The 16,510-nt window shown below is 38.4% G+C and overlaps 1 long non-coding RNA gene across 2 annotated transcripts in view; it reads left to right on the plus strand.

The window, feature by feature from the left end:
• The window catches only part of LOC129145862 (uncharacterized), a 75,126-nt gene that overhangs the window by 11,709 nt on the left and 46,907 nt on the right, over positions 1-16,510 (plus strand). The window contains exon 2 of one of the 2 annotated variants that reach the window (XR_008551980.1): positions 9,632-9,773. This is a non-coding gene — a long non-coding RNA (uncharacterized LOC129145862). Of the gene's footprint in view, positions 1-9,552; positions 9,774-16,510 lie in introns of those variants that run through there. The other variant, XR_008551981.1, reaches the window with a different exon arrangement.

The raw sequence follows: 16,510 nt of genomic DNA on the forward strand, positions 1-16,510 counted from the left end.
TTTTCCCAAGAAAAAATTTTCAAAATATTAAAATTGTGGGAGAAAGGAGAGAGACTTTTTGTAAAACCTTAAAAGCTAACCCTTGAAGACTGACTAAAGATCTGAAGCATACAAAGGGGAACAGGGTGCGGGAGGAGTAGGCGCAAAGAGGGAAGGAAGCACAATGGACCATGGTGGTGGACTATGGGTGTTTCTGTAGTGGGTGTCCTATAGTGACGATACCTGATGGGGAGAATTCTAATGTTACCACAATTGAAAGAATAAATTATTATTTTTTAAAAATCACATAAAAAATAATCATTTGAAATGATAGATGTGCTAACCTTATTGTCACAATCACTTCAGAGTATATAAATATATCAAATTATATTGTGCACCTTAAATTTATACATTTTATGTCAATTATATCTCTTAAACTGGTGACAATAAATAATATTTTAAAAACTCAAAAAATAGCTAGTATAGTCCTTTTCCTAGGAAAGCATACCTTCCTTAATTAATTTAACAAATATTAACTAAATGATTATTATGTGCTAATAGTCTACTGGTCTCTCTTGAATAATATATATTCTCTGTATAATAGAACTTTCTGTAATGGGGGTATGTTTTGCACATATGATGTCTAATATGATAACCCCTGGCCAAATGTGGCTATTGAATACTTGAAATGTGACTGGTATGACTGAGGAGCTGCAGTTTAAATTTTATTTCATTTTCATGTAATTTTTTTAAGTAACATTGCATTATAACATATAAGTTTAAAGTATGCATCACTGAGAATCAACATGTGTATATATTAAGTTTGTTGCTAAAAATCCAAGTCTATCTTTCACCATACAGTTGTCCCATTTTTTCTGGTCTGCCACTTCCCTTCCCCCTTCCTTTCTGGTAACCACTAACTGGTCTTCTAACCCCCAAATTTCTTTTTGTTATATTTACTTAGTCTGTTTGTTTGCTCTATAATACCACATATGAGTGAAATCATACGTTTGTCTTTTTCTTTTTTGGCTTATTTCACTAAGTATAATTCCCTCTAAATCCACTCATGCTGTTGTAAATGGCAGTATTTAATCTTTTATATAGCTAAATAGTATTCTGTTGTGCATATCTATTACATCTTTATTCATTCATCTATCAGTAAGCACTTAGGTTGTTTTCTAGTTCTTGGCTATTGTGAAAAGTGCTGCAATAAGGCCTCCCTGGTGGCTCAAGGGGTTAAAAAGTAACCTATGAAGCTATCCACAGCCACTGCAGCACCAGTTCGATCCCCAGCCAGGGACCTACCCACATGGCGCAACAGACTTCTCCTGACTCGCCCGCTGCTCCCCTCAGCAGTGTATTTCAGTCCATCTGCCTGTTCTGTTCCCCACTCTGTCTCTGGTGGATCCTCTCACCCCCCACACCTCTGGCCTGTACCCCCGTTCTTGTATGCATAAATAAATCTTTAAAAAAAAAAGTGCTACAATAAATACATGGTACATATATCTCTTTGAAGCAGTGATTTTTTTTTTTTAATTTGGGAGTAAATACCCAGAAGTGTTATAGTGAGTTGTATAACTGGATCATATGGAATTTCTATTTTTAATTTTTTTAAGGAATCTCCATACTGTTTTCTATAATAGCTGCACCAATTTACATACCCACCAGCAATGCTTCCCTCCTCTCCATATCCTCTCTGAAACTTTTTTTTCTTGTCTTTTGCATAGTAGTTTTTCTCACAGGTATGAGACAATACCTCATTATTGTCTAGATTTGCAATTCTTAAATTATAAGAAATGAACATATTTTTATGTGCCTGTTGGTTAGCTGTAGGTCCTCTTTGGAGAAGTATCTGTTCATATCCTCTGTCCATTTTTAAATCAGATTGTGGTTTTTTGTTGAATTTTGTAAGTTTTTTTATATTTTGGATTTTAACCCTTTGTCAAACTTATGATTTGAAAATATCTTCTCCCCATTCAGTAGGATGCTTCTTATTTTTTATGCAAGTTTCTTTTGCTGTGCAGAAGTTTTTTAGTTTGATGTAGTCCATTCATTTATTTTTACTTTTATTTCCTTTGCCATTGGAGTCAAATTCCCAAAAACATCTCTAAGGTTGATGTCAAGAAACCTAGTGCCTATGTTTTCAACTATGTATTTTATGGTTTCCAGTCTTATATCCAAGTCTTTTACCCATTTTTAATTAATTTTTGTGTCTGGCGTGAGATAGTCATCTACTTTTATTCTTTTGCATGTGGCTACCAAGTTTTCCCAATACCACTTATTGAAGAAACTTTTCCTTTTCCATTGTAAGGTTTTGGCCCTTTTGCTATAATTTCAAACTTTAAGAAAGTTTCCAATAATAATTTAAGTAGCTCTCAAATATCATTTACTCATATTCACAAAGTATTTCCTGTTGAGTTTTGGTAGATAGACCTTATCATAGAGTTTCATGTTTCCATTTTACTTACAGTTTTTGTTTGTAATTAGGAATTGATGCTAAACTTTTCAAATGCCTTTATTATACTGAATATGTTTTTGTCTTTTTATTTGTTGATAACATCTTATATTCCAGAAACAAATCCTACTTGGTCATGATATATTCTCTGATGTAATGAGTTTTAATATTTTGAGTTTTGAGTTTTACTGTTTTGTTTATGATTTGTGCATCTGTTTCCAAAAGTGAGATGGTTTTGTATTTTTTAGATTACCTTTATGAGTTGCTGTTATTAGAATTATATTTTCTGCATAAAATAAATTTTTGAGCTTATCATTATGTACTATACTACAACAGTATAATTTTTTCATTTAAATTATGCTTTACTGAATAGGTTATTCATTAATATGTTTCAAGTGGTGAAATTTTATAGGACAACATTAAGTTTCACTCTCACTATGTCCATATCTACCCCTTCCCTACTATCCTTTTTAGTCCCTATAGTTAAACATGTTTCTGTATCATGAATCCTTCAAGTGGTTCTTTATATAAACAACCCGAATGCAAATATGTGTTACTGCCTTCATTTCTTGCACAAAAGTTGCCATCGATATAGATGAAAATGTGCTTAGATTGTTGTCATTTAATAGATAGTGAAGTTATTTCATTATCAGTAGAGATGTTTTCTTCACTTTCAACCTGCATAATATCCGATCATGTGACTTCTGATGGGTACTAATTGCTGCCAGTATTTGATTTTTTCAAATAATGCTGCAAAGAGTAATCTTATGCATATGGCTTTTCTTACATGTCTAGGCATGTCTCTAGGATAATTTCCCTGAAATAGGATCAACAGGCAAGACATTTGTAATTTTGGTAGCTGGTAACTCCTAAATTCCCTCTATAGGCCTTGAATCATTTTTGCATCCCCAAAAGCAATGCATAGTGAGAGTGCCTGTTTTCCCACAGTCTGGAAAGTGCTAAGGGAGCTGCATCAGTTTTCGTGAAAGGTATTGTAGGTTGCTGCTTTGCAGCTGTTGCAGCAGTTGCTAAAGAGATAAATGGCCAAGGTTCTAACCAGGTATTATTTCTTCTGGACCTGAGTAGAATAAGAAAATTTTTAAAAATGAGGCAGATGCCTTGTACATAAAGTAGGACACTTTTTTCAGACTGTGGAAGCAAGGGAATAGAGATATGCTTTGTCAGAAGTTTAATTTATCTCTGGGAAGAAAAGATTGGAAATCGACTGGGTTGCATAGTGATCAATTTTATAGAGAGATGATGATTGTTGAGGATTTCTGTTATTTGTAGCGTTTTTGCTTTTCTTTGATAAATATGACCTTTTATTTTGGTGTAGTAGGTTAGATAATTTAACCGGGTATAGGTGAAGATGGAAAATAGATTAGATTACTTCTTAGCCTAATTAGTATTATAGACTGTGTGCATATTTTGAGTGAATATACTGTGATGTTACCAGCCAAAGGGTCTAAAAATTTTTGTTGGGTCAGAACCTCTCTCACTGGTTTTGAGTCCGGCCACCTGCTGCCACATATGCAAACAAATGGGCCTTTGATGCAGAACAAAAAACCCTCAATGATTTATTCTAACCAGCAAGGTCGAGGGAGAGGGAGAACCAGCAGCAAGAGAGAGAGAGATAAGGCCCAGTTACCAGCCATTGGTGGCAAATGCAGCTGCAGCTATGGGAGCTGGCAGGGTGTGGGCAAAGTCTTACCAAGACCAAGTCCTGCCCCCACCAGGGTGACAGGGTAACGCAGAGGCCTACCGCTGCTAAGGTTGGGATCTTTCCCACCCCCCAAGCCCTGCGCTAGGGGCAAGACCCACTGCCTGTCCAACCAGTAGGCTGGCTGCCTTCCACAGCAGCTCCAACAACAAAGGGAGTGAGGCCACTTGCACTGCTTCCTATTAGAGGCTCCCAAAATAACTGCTCAGCTCTGCCGCCTTCCCAGCAGCCCCCTTGCTCAGGATACCAGGGGGGAGTTCACACCATGGCTCTGCCCAGATGTTGTCCCCTCTAGCCTGGGTGGTGTCCAGACTTTAACCAGTGGGGTTTGGCTCCTCCTCCTGTTGGGTATGATTTGTGCCCAACCCATGGAGGAGGCCACGCAGGTGCTCCGAGAGCCCTGGGAATGCCTGGCTTAGCTGCACCAGGCCACTGTGACAACAGGATTCAGGGATGCGGGATCTGAGTAAACTTCTGTTTCTTTCTTTTTTAAAAAAAATTATTTTATTTATGCATACAAGAACTGGGGGACAGGCCAGAGGTGTGGGGGGTGAGAGGATTCACTAGAGACAGAGTAGGGAACAGAACAGACAGATTGACTGAAATACACTGCTGAGGGGAGTAAGGGGTGAGATAGGAGAGGTCTACAGTGCCATGTGTGTCACCTCCCTGGCTGGGGATCGAACTCGTGCCACAGTGGCTGCGGATAGCTTCACAGTCTGAGACTTAGCCCCTTGCGCCACTGGGAAAGCCCGTAAACTTCTGTTTCATTACAAGATACGTCCAAGAAGGCTCACCCCTTTTTCCCCTTGGAGCTCTATCCTCTTGGCTCCGGACTCTCCCAGCACTCTACCAGCTCAGCTTTAGAATCCTCCTCTGATTCCTCTTCCTCTAACCCCTCTCTGAATAGTTAACATCCTGGAGGGTTTGCCAAACATCTCACTGCACTTTCTGTGGGAATGGTTTCATCCTCTTCCCCCCATTTGACTCCTAAGTACTGTACCTATAGACATATCCAGACCTGCATGTCAAGCTACATGCACCACACCCAGTCCCAAATGGAATCCATTTACTCTCTCTCTCAACCTACTTTTTAAAAATTGTGGATCCTTGATTAATTTTGAAATCTGTGAGTCACTTTTGATCTTCTCTTATACCCCCAAGTGCAGTTACAAAGTCTTGATGATCACTTTCCCAAGACTTTCTTTTCCCATTCCCACTGCCTCTACTTGGTTCAGACCCTGATTTTCTGTAGCAAGGTGTGCTACAGTAGCCTCCTGAATGGCCTCCATACCTCTAGTGTCTGGTACCCATCCATTACCAGCCCCCACTTCAGAATGTACTCTATGCTTTGCTACCAAAGTAATCACTCTACCACAAAATTGAGCGAACCTACCCTCAGCTCAGAAGCCTTTAATGATGTCCTGTTGTTATCAGAACAGAGTTCAAGCTTCTTAGTTGGGCATTGAAAGCCTTCATGATCTGCCCTCAATCTGTCTTTTTGCTCTATTTCCTGCCTTTGCTTCCTATTAGAATCAAAGTACCGTAATGCAGAGCAGAGACCTTGTCTGTCTTGTTCATTTATGTATATCTGGTGCCTAGAACAGCTCCTGGCACATATAGGTAGCTAGTCACTATTCGTTGAATGAAAGCTCTACTTTTCCCAGAGAAGTGCCTAGAAATGGCATATACTTTGGGATCTCTAGGTCTTTGCTCATGTTCTATTTGCTTCAAATTCCCTTCCTCATGCATGTTTTTCTTACTTTTGAAGATGTAGCATAAATATTATGTTTATAACACTGACAAAATCTGCCGCCATGCTCAGTATTGCTTGTCTCTGTTTCCCCATAGCCTATTTCTATATAATGAATGAATACTCACACTTGAATATAAGTTCTCCAAGCAATAACCCTCTCTCCCCCAAATGCTACCCCACACTCCAATTATTAAAGACATTTATACACAGGTGTTTGCAGCATGTTAGCTTAAAATAAATTCAGGTTGGTAGAGTTTTATTGCAAAGTCAAATTAAAAAAAATTAATTCCATGCCATTATAGCACTGAGATCATTGTTTACTTGCTGGCATTCATCTGGGGGCCATCAGCATTTAGAGGCCTCTCCCTGGTCTTTGCACACCATTCCCTGTTGCTCAGAAGCAACAATGGAACCTGGAATTCCTCACGCTTCCATCTCTCTGAGCATTCTTCTACCATCATATGCTGCTCTCACTGCAGCAGGGAGAGGGTCCCACCTTTTAGGATTTTTGTGATTCAATTGGGGCCACCCAGCAAATCCAGAATAATCTCTGTACTTTAAGGTCCATAACTTAAATACATGTACAAAATTCCATTTCCTGTGTAACAGATTCCAGGGATTATTACATGAACATCTTTGGTGTGACATCATTCTGCTTAGCACACAACAGAAGGTGAGAGATGATATGTGAGAGAAAACATAAAGCACTGGACTTGTTGGCTAACAAATTTATTAGCGTTTGGGTGAGTTATGGCTCTGAATTGTGAAAAACAAGGAAAGAAGAATGTGGTATCCTGCGATGAGCCCACATGGGGCCTCTGGAGGGTATTGTGATGTGAGTCCATTAAAGGTTTCACATAGTTACATTTGAGATTACAGCAGGTGGCAATGTCCTGCTGACTGTTAGAAGGTGGTATTTGTCCCTGTATCCTGTGGTACTGATTGCATTAAATTGAATGCTGTATTTTTTCTAGTATTAATCTGTGTGTCGAAGTTATATTTAACTGAGAAGTAAAAGAGATACGGGAAAGGGAGAAAAGATGAATTCTTGCTTAAGGGGCTATCTGCTCCCTTAGAAGGGTCAATGCCATGTAATCGAGGTTTCTTGTGGAAAGATAATCCATTTTGAACCAAGGAAATCAGTATTGGGCCAGCACAGCTTTGAAATTTGATATTCAGAAACAAAGGATCCAGTAGTCTAGTTGAGTTTACCTTTAAAATATATGGTAACCTTGTGAGGTTATGGATGTGTTAACTGTTTGTAGTATTATTTCACTATATGTATAGATAGATATATGTAGATATATACATATATATATAAACATCAGGTCGTACATCTTAAATATATTCAAATTTTATAGTCACTTGTACTTCAGTAAAACTAGGCGTGGGGAAAGAATATTAAATAAGTAACACTTCTTATCATATAATTTCTTGCTTTAAATCATATAGTGATTCCTCTTTTCCAACTGGGAGGATCAAAGTCAGAGGATTTTAGTGTAATTTTCAGTGTCATTTATGTCTTGGTCACCTCTGTAGTACATGTCACACCACAATTATGTAGAACTGCTTGTAGATTCCTGTATACCTCATACAGTTTTTGACTTCCAGTATTTTTATTTCCTCTGTCTGTAATGTCTTTATCTATTCAATTGTAAAGCCCCTAAATAGTATTTTAAAACACAGTGAAGGTACCACCAATGAAGCCATCCATGACTATCTCTCCCAGCTAAATCTGGTATTGATTTTTCTGTTCTGAATTACTATAGTACCTGGTGCCCATCTTTATCTCAGTGCTTATTATAGTATAAAATAACTGTTTACATCCTCGAGAAGAAGGATCTTCTTTATCTGCAGTTCTGCAATGTGTGAAAGACTCCTGGCCCATCTATGCATGCACTAAATGTTGGATAAGTGAATTAGTAATGTAATGAATGCTTTCAGGGAAATTTCATTTGCACTTAAGTGAAGTGCATGATAAAGGGTAATTATTGACCTGGGGAAAAGAGGAATAACGAAGGCCATGACTAATGGTCAAACTAGATGACCCAAGGAAACAAGTTAGGCCATTGTGATGACTCAGAGCAATAGCAATGTCAGACAGATTTGAGTATATATTGACCGATTCAGATGTCTCAAGGCATTTCTTGGTTGTGAATTCTTTTCTTTGAATCCATTTCATGTGGGCTCAAACAACTTTACCTAAACAGCCCCACAATATGGCACAATGTAAGGACAGTATTCTGCTTCCATTGGGGTTGGATTCTGTTGAGCAGTAATCAAAGGTGATCCCAGCTGATGATAACAACTCTGGATGTCAAGGGCATAATGTAACACTGAGTGCCTGAACATTAAATACCCATCATAGAGCAGTAAGTCAGTTTGCATGTGGCTATTAAAATATGTCTTCTGTTGATTTCATTACATTGACAGGAAGCCTTCTATCCAGGGTATGAAAACAGTATTGCTTGAAAATATGGTATTTAATAAGCAATAAACTAGAATACCAAGGGAACCTGGTTTCAATAAAACTTAGTATGAATAAATCTATATCCCTAATAGGATTCAATGTCAGTTCATTAATGTTATACAGCATAATAATTACTGGTAGGATTTCACATCCATTTTTAACATTACATTACTGTAGCGTGATAAAAGTTATTTTTTTTAACCCAGGAATGATTTTGAATGATGAAACAATAAACTGTATTTGTGACTTTGCAGTTGCATCAAATGAATCATAAAATTACAGCTCTCTAGCTTCCATTGGCACCCTGACCACCTGCTTCTCAGAGGTGGGCAGCTTATCAGGATGACTGAAACAATATGGTCATCTTTATCTTGTTTTGTTTCCTATAAGGCAAGTATTTATTTTTACTTTAGATTCTAAAGATAATACATCATCCTATAGTGCTAAAAACAGCACTATTCACTGTCCTCGATATTGATTGACTTGAATAATTAACTACATTGTGTAGGGATGGTAGCTATTGTCTTTATGCAAGTCTTAAGCCCTTTCCTGAGTTTTTATTTCCCTTTCCCATTTATTAAGAGTGAGATAATGAGATACATACCAGTACTTTAAACTAGAAACAAGCACTTAGCCATCTCAATAGGCATGTTAGATGGACCAATTGCTTAGAGGCTCATTTTTAAATAAAAAGCCAGATAATTATTATTACATACCTTTTGTTACCAAATTCTTAAAAGTTATTTTTCACATTGTGAACCAAAGCTAACAATTAAGAGGGTACCCCTCTCCCAACTAAGGGGCACAAGCCAAGAGCCAGGATGTGGCTGGTCTGGTCCTGTAAAGAAACCGTCCAGGAAAAATGCTCTTTGTGAAAAAGAAGCCTTTTGGAAACTGCTGCCTCCAGACAAATCAGTTACTTCAAGGAATGTCCACTCAGAGATTTGATGTTGCTAAAATTCCTAGTTCCCACAAGATAAGACTCTAAAAAGAGAAGCTAACTTGTAACAACCCTCTTTGTTTTCCTCAATGCATAGAAAACATCAGATAGATACTTTAACAGACCCCTACCCAGATTTTCTTGGTAAAAGTCCTTGAAATGTTTCCTGTTGCAGACTGCATAAAATTCTCATTGGGAAGCTCAAAATTCGGGCAGCTTTCCCAGAGCTAACTGGAGGCCCTTCCCAGGCGTTAGTTCTCAGGCTTGATTCTTTAGTAAACTCAATTTTCGCTTGCCTCGATTTATTTAAGCCAACAGATGGCACCCTACCAGATGGAAGGAGGGGAGACTTCACCTGAACCTACCTGGAGCAGCAAGCACACCCAACTTCGTGGTAGCAGCGACATCCCCTTGAGCCCATTCGGCTCCTCAGAGTTCCACATGTGGTGTCTGGTGAGTGTTCCTGGGCCTCAGCCCATCCGGCTCGGATGATGGTTCTCCAGTTTTCTGAACTGTTGTTTGTCTTGGATTGGACAGGAAATCTGCGAGGGCAGAGAAGGGAATTCCGATCTTTAGTGTGGCAATTTCATCTTATTGTCAAGGACTAGAGGCAGGGTTGTCACTTGGTGGTTGTTATAGGGCATATGCTCTAATTGGCTAAGACAAGCAGGTTTGTTCAGAATTCAGAATCAGTGTATGAGAGCAACCTGAGCTGTCTTCGAAGATGAAGGACGAGCGCTTCCTCTGGCCCGCATGCTCAGTGTTTCTGTGAGAGGAGATACCTCGCTGAGGTGGCTGAGACTTGGTCTTTCAGTATGCAACACTCCTGCAGGGAAAGTGTTTTCACATATCTTTGTGGAAAACATATGGGGAGTGATTTAAGCCCCTACAATTGCTTTAAGCTGTTGTTTGGTAAATCCAGGCATGCGAAAAGCAGAAGCGACCCTTGGTTGACACAGAGGCAAGCTAAGCCATAAGCAACACACTTGAATTCTAAACAGAGGGGAAGTCAATTGAGCAAAACCCAGTTTGATTTGACCATGGGAAATAAAGCTTCAAAACGAGAAAACTGACCATCAACCCCCCTTCACAGTTCACACATACTTATAGAGAAAATATTTGCTCTCCAAATGGGAGGATTTAACTAAGAACGCTTTGCCATTGCTGAAGTAGGGTCCTTCTAACATCCTTAGGCCTGTGTATGTTAGTCCAGCTAAAGGAAACCTGCTCAAAGGTCAAACAAATGAAAAGCTAGTTTCACTTGGAATTTGAAGGCTTCCAAGTGCTTAAATGAATTAAAACTTACTGCCTTATAAGAAGGTGACTCTGTTCTTTCTGAGACTAGGTATGATCTTTCTCACAAACTATCTCTAATGGAAAATTCTCTATCCTAATTTGCTTGCTGCAGCTTCTTCTTCCTTTTTTTTTTTTTTAATAACAAAGGCAGTCCTTTCATTTCTTATGCTCCTTCAACTAAAACTGAATTACAGGCTATTATCAAGAAATTTCCTAATGCCCTTCAAGATCCCTTAGGATCTGTCAAAGAGGATTAAAAAAACCCGTCCTCCAAAAATGCAATGGTCTTGGACGTTATTACTGCAGGTAGGTGCCCATGCCATTATCCAAGCAAAATGTTTTATGTTAAAACTTAATGAATTTGATAATATATCATCCTTGTTAAATTACAAGAAGATAAATGCCTGAACGAGCTAACCCTTGACCTAGAAATATGAATAAATCAGTGATTTGAATCACGGGGCATTTAATAGAAAAATTATCCCTAATTTTTGGGAATCATTGTTGTTAACTCTTGAATGTGCCTGTAGGGCTGCGGCATCTGCCTCAAGTACCACCAGATAACTGCCAGGCAAGTCCCCCCTCCATGTTAATAAACACCCTGCTGACTGCTCAGGGCATGTTACAGAAGATGTGTACACAAGAAATTGTAAGAGCCGGTCAAGAGGGATAAAGTGTTGGGGAAAGCAATCAGAGGCATGTGTACTTGACCTACAAACTGAATTCAGACAACCTGAGACTTTTTATCCCCCTCCCCTAAAAATGTGTGTTCACAGAAGTTCTTTCAAGGATACATCCCTGAAAAAAAGTATAGTGTGTTGTTTTAACTATCTGGACTACATACATAGCTGAATATAACAAAAACCTCTATAAAGCTATAAGATTTAATGGGAAATGATATGGAAATGTACTCATATTACAAGATAAAGTCTCATGAATAAATTTCCTTATAATAGGGAGGAAAAATGAATAGCTACCTCAACGGACTGACCTCTACTATGGGCAGTTCAGCTGACCAGGACGCCCAATTAGAGGCTAAAGCTTCAGATAGAAAGTTAAAAGGAGTTAAAAGATTAGAAACCTTAGAATATTCTTTTGCATAGCTGGGAAACACAAGCTGTGGATTAAGTTCCAAGCACTTACAACAAAACCTGATTAGAAGGCTAATAGGTAAAGCATGGGGAAAGGGAAATTTAGCAATTACCTGAGATTTCTGATAATGGAAAAAAATATATACCCCAAAACAACTAGGAAAAAAACAGCTAAGAAAGCTTGCACTTTTCCTCTGTCCCTGGAAATTACAAAACTAATCAGTCTCTGGGATGTAACCCCCCTGGGAGATAATCAAGGCACTGCCCACAGAAACTGGAGAAAGAAAAGAAAAATTAAGACAGTCTTTTTAAAATACAGACTGCTAGATAAATTCCCTCGACTTTTTAACTTTCATTAGGAATTAAGGATCCTAGAGAATAAAAGAAAATAAATGTATATGAAAATAGGTAAGAATAACAGAAGGCGTATTTTCTGCATAAGGAAGTATAAAAGGAGGGTTTTCTTTTGATGAAAAAGGGGAAAAGTAATTTTGTTAAATAAAATGATTGTTTCAGAATAAATAAGGGATTGGGAAAACCGAATGAATATAACACATTGGAAAAGGTCTGTGAAAGCTAATAGGGTTTCACGGAGTGAGGAAAGAAATGAAAATTATTTCAGACAAGATGGTCTTGTTGGTGTAATTTCAGATTTATTGAATTGGAATTCCACCCTGGGAAAATTTAAAACTGCCATCTTCTGGGTACTGAGTCTTGATAAGTAATTCTCCTTTTAGTCTGTTTCTTTCAGTACTGTCTGAATAATTTCCCAAATCTCACTGGAAGGTTAGGGTTTTACTAATGTTAATAATGGAAATTCACAAACATCTAGCTCACTCTACTAAAATGATTACTAAACTTAGGTTTACTTTTGAAACTAAAAAGATTTAATTTATAAATAAAGTATGTCTTGGGTCACCAATAAATATAAATGCACATGTGCTAGAAGTTACAAAAATATGTTTGTAACTCTTACAATCTGAGAGGATAGTGGTGTGACAGTTCTTACAATGGCTTGCAATTTAAAAATTCGGAAATTAAGATTTTAAGGGGTAGGGGCCTCCCCGGTGGCACAGCGGTTGAGCGCTGGGTTGCAAAGCTGCCTGCAGCCTCTGCGGCGCCGGTTCGATCCCTGGCTGCTCCCCGGCCACCAGAGGAGGGTCCCACATGGCGCGCAGACCTCTCCTGCCTCCCGCTGCTCCCCTCAGCAGTGTACTTCGGTCCTTCTGCCTGCTCTGCTCCCCGCTCTGGCTCTGGTGAATTCTCTCACCCTCCCGTGCTTCTGACTGTACCCAGTGCTTGTATAAATAAACAAACAGGGCCTCCCCGGTGGCGCAGCGGTTGAGCGCTGGGTTGCGAAGCTGCCTGTGGCCTCTGAGGCACCGGTTCGATACCCAGCTGCTCCCCGGCCACCAGAGGAGGGTCCCACATGGCACGCAGACCTCTCCTGGCGCCCGCTCCTCCCCTCAGCAGTGTACTTCGGTCCTTCTGCCTGCTCTGCTCCCCGCTCTGGCTCTGGTGAATTCTCTCACCCTCCCGCGCTTCTGACTGTACCCAGTGCATGTATAAGCAAAGCAAGCAAACAAACAAACAAATAAATAAATAAATAAATAAATAAATAAAACATGTCTCTATAAAAAAAAAAAAACAAACAAACAAAAAAAGATTTTAAGGGCTGAGTTCTAATTAGAATTAAACTAAATTAAAAGCTAATAATGAGGAAGAGGAATACATAGAAAGGAAAATGTATATGTTCAGCAAAAGAAAAGTACAAAATGGAAATATTTTTGTAGAGGAAAAGTTTTGATCTCAAGCTGAAACTAATTGTTTTTAAAATGGAAAAGGAAAAATGTATAAAAGGTCTGTGAAAGAAAAATCTTAGGAAAGGAAACTTTGTGGTCAATCTGGATAAAATCAATGAATTACTCTAAAGATTCATAAGCAGGGCCTTCCCTGGTGGCGCAGCAGTTGAACGCTGGGCTGTGAAGCTGTCAGCAGCCTCTGCGGCGCCGGTTTGATCCCAGGCTGCCGGCGAGGGTCCCACATGGCGCGCAGACCTCTCCTGCCACCGGCTGCTCCCCTCAGCAGTATATTTCGTCAGTCTGCCTGTACTGCTCTCTGCTCTGGCTCTGGTGAATTCTCTCACCCTCCTGTGCTTCTGACTGTACCCGGTGCTTGTACAAATAAATAAATAAATAAATAAATAAATAAATAAATAAATCTTTAAAAAAAGATTTATAAGCAAACCTTAATATGAATTGTATACTTATGTAAAACCAAACTTTCATTTCTTTCATCTGCTTAAGGAACAAAAGTAGTCTCAAACTGGGCTCAGCTTTTGAAAATGGTGTAAATTGTTTAAGTAGCCTTCCTTCAAAGCAAGGACTTCTATGCTGTCAAAATCAACTTCATGTTCTAAATGTCATTTTTTAGCAGATTCATAATCCTTATGCTAACTTAGTCTTCTTGATCTGGAAAGAACTAAGTTTCATTAGCAATCATGAAAGTTTTTATTTACTTTTGCAGTGTTTGTCACTTATATTATCAAGAATAATTGTTTATAATTAAGTACTATTATCAGTTATGATATAAGTATTAAGTATTACTTATGATTAAGTATTACTTATGACAGCCTATAAATATTTCAAATCTTTTGATATTTTTGATAAAACTTCCCCAAGTCAAATTCACAATAAAGTCTCTTGTAAAAATTAAATTATTTTTTATTGCGGTAACATTAATTTATACTGTATATGATTTGGGGAATAGGTTCATAGCTCTTGAGATGTATGTTACCATACCACACCCACTATGAAATCAGATATTTTGTCAAATACTTTTTTTCATTCACATTAATGTTTTTCAAATTTTTTTGGCAGTTTGCATCGTTGTTTATATTTTACAAGTCCCCCCTTCTGGTGGTGTTACCATGGCACTTCCACACCAAGGCACCCCCAGTCCTCCACCTTAGTCCATTGTATTCCCTCCCCACTTTGTGCTAGCCATTCTTGCTTCCCTTTCCCCCATGAAACCTCAGTTCTATAGTTAGCTTTCAAGAGCTAGTTTTTGAGTTTGAATTCATCAGAGATTTTCCATGATCAAATAAGTAAATTCTCCTTCAATCCCCATGCCATGCCATTTCTGCCAATAGGAGACTATATAGAATATAGATTATGTATGTACAGACATTTATTTTACATAATTGGCTCATATGATTGTGGAAGATTGTCAAGTCTGAAATTTTTAGGGCATGTTAGAACTAGAAACTAGTAAGGAGTCGATGCTATAATATTGAGGTGGAATTTCTACTTTTGCAGAAACCTGTTTTGCTCTAAGGCATTCAACTGATTAGATGAGGCTCATCCATATTGTTGAATGTTATTTACTTTATTTCAAGTAAGCTGATTATAGATGTTATACACACCTACAAAATACGTTCAAAATGGCATCTACATTAGTATTTAATTAAATAAATGACTACTATAACCTCTCCAAGTCTAACCTCACCAACTTATAAAATTAACCATCATAATAGATTTGTTGATTCTCCCACTAGATGACAAGTTATATAAGAGGGCAGAGACCATGACTTTCTTGGTTATCTCTTGAACAGTACTAGTCATACAGTATATGTTTATACTTTATATCATACAGTATATCATACAGTATATGTTTATACTGTATGCTTTATATTTACTGAATGAATAAATGAATGCTTGATATATAAATGGCCACTGAAGTGTACACATCTTATGATTTTATGGTTAAATGATACCTTTTATCATGGTCATTTCAGTACCTGGTCAGTCTGGTAGGACTGTATTGGAAAGTTTAGTTTATTATTATTCACACATCCAACAATCAAATCATAAAATGTAGAACCATTCAGAATGAATGTTCAGCTTACTCTTCTTACATGTTTATATCTTAATTATACTGTTATTTCTATATAAACTTGAAGGACATCAGAGATCAATGAAAGATTAAAAACAGTATTGTTCTCATGCAGTAGTATTAATCAACTAGAAAATGCAGTAAGACAAAAATATATCATTCAAAATAACAATGAAATTTTAAAGTACCAGCAGGAGTCCTCTCTCTCTCTTGATTGCTTTTATGAAGATAGAAGGTTATGCTCTTACTACCAAGCTCAGGATTCTTGATTTTTAAAGGTACAAAGTACAAGGGTAGTTGTGGGAACTTTAATTTTGGTTATACTTCAACTGTGTGAATGGTGGGTCTGAATATAGAGAATTTCCATGGTCATATATGGACACAAAATATACAGAAATTAATCAGTTGGAGTGACTGCAATATGCTTCAGTTGCACAGCAGTTAGACATGCTAAGTTTGCATGCTGGTGAAAAATGATTAAATACATGTTTCTAACAGTTTAGTGTTTTGTATCTAGGTTATTTTTATTCTTTGTAACTAAAATTGACCAGATACTGTGCTATATGTATATTTTTCATATCCAGAAGGGCAGGTTTACTAGAAAAAAAAGGAAACAAGATGACGCTTCCATAGATACAAGCCAGCAAAAGGAGCTGCATTTAAAAGGGATGGGTTGGGCCTCCCCGGTGGCGCAGCGGTTGAGCGCTGGGTTGCGAAGCTGCCCGCGGCCTCTGCGGCGCCGGTTCGATCCCCGGCTGCTCCCCGGCCACCGGAGGAGGATCCCACATGGTGCGCAGACCTCTCCTGCCACCCGCTGCTCCCCTCAGCAGTGTACTTCAGCCCTTCTGCCTGCTCTGCTCCCCGCTCTGGCTCTGGTGAATTCTCTCACCCTCCCGCGCTTCTGACTGT

The sequence above is a fragment of the Talpa occidentalis genome, unplaced genomic scaffold (genome assembly GCF_014898055.3).
Source record: "Talpa occidentalis isolate TD23 unplaced genomic scaffold, MPIMG_talOcc4v2.1 talOcc4.15, whole genome shotgun sequence".
In the NCBI taxonomy this organism is placed as follows: Eukaryota; Metazoa; Chordata; class Mammalia; order Eulipotyphla; family Talpidae; genus Talpa; species Talpa occidentalis.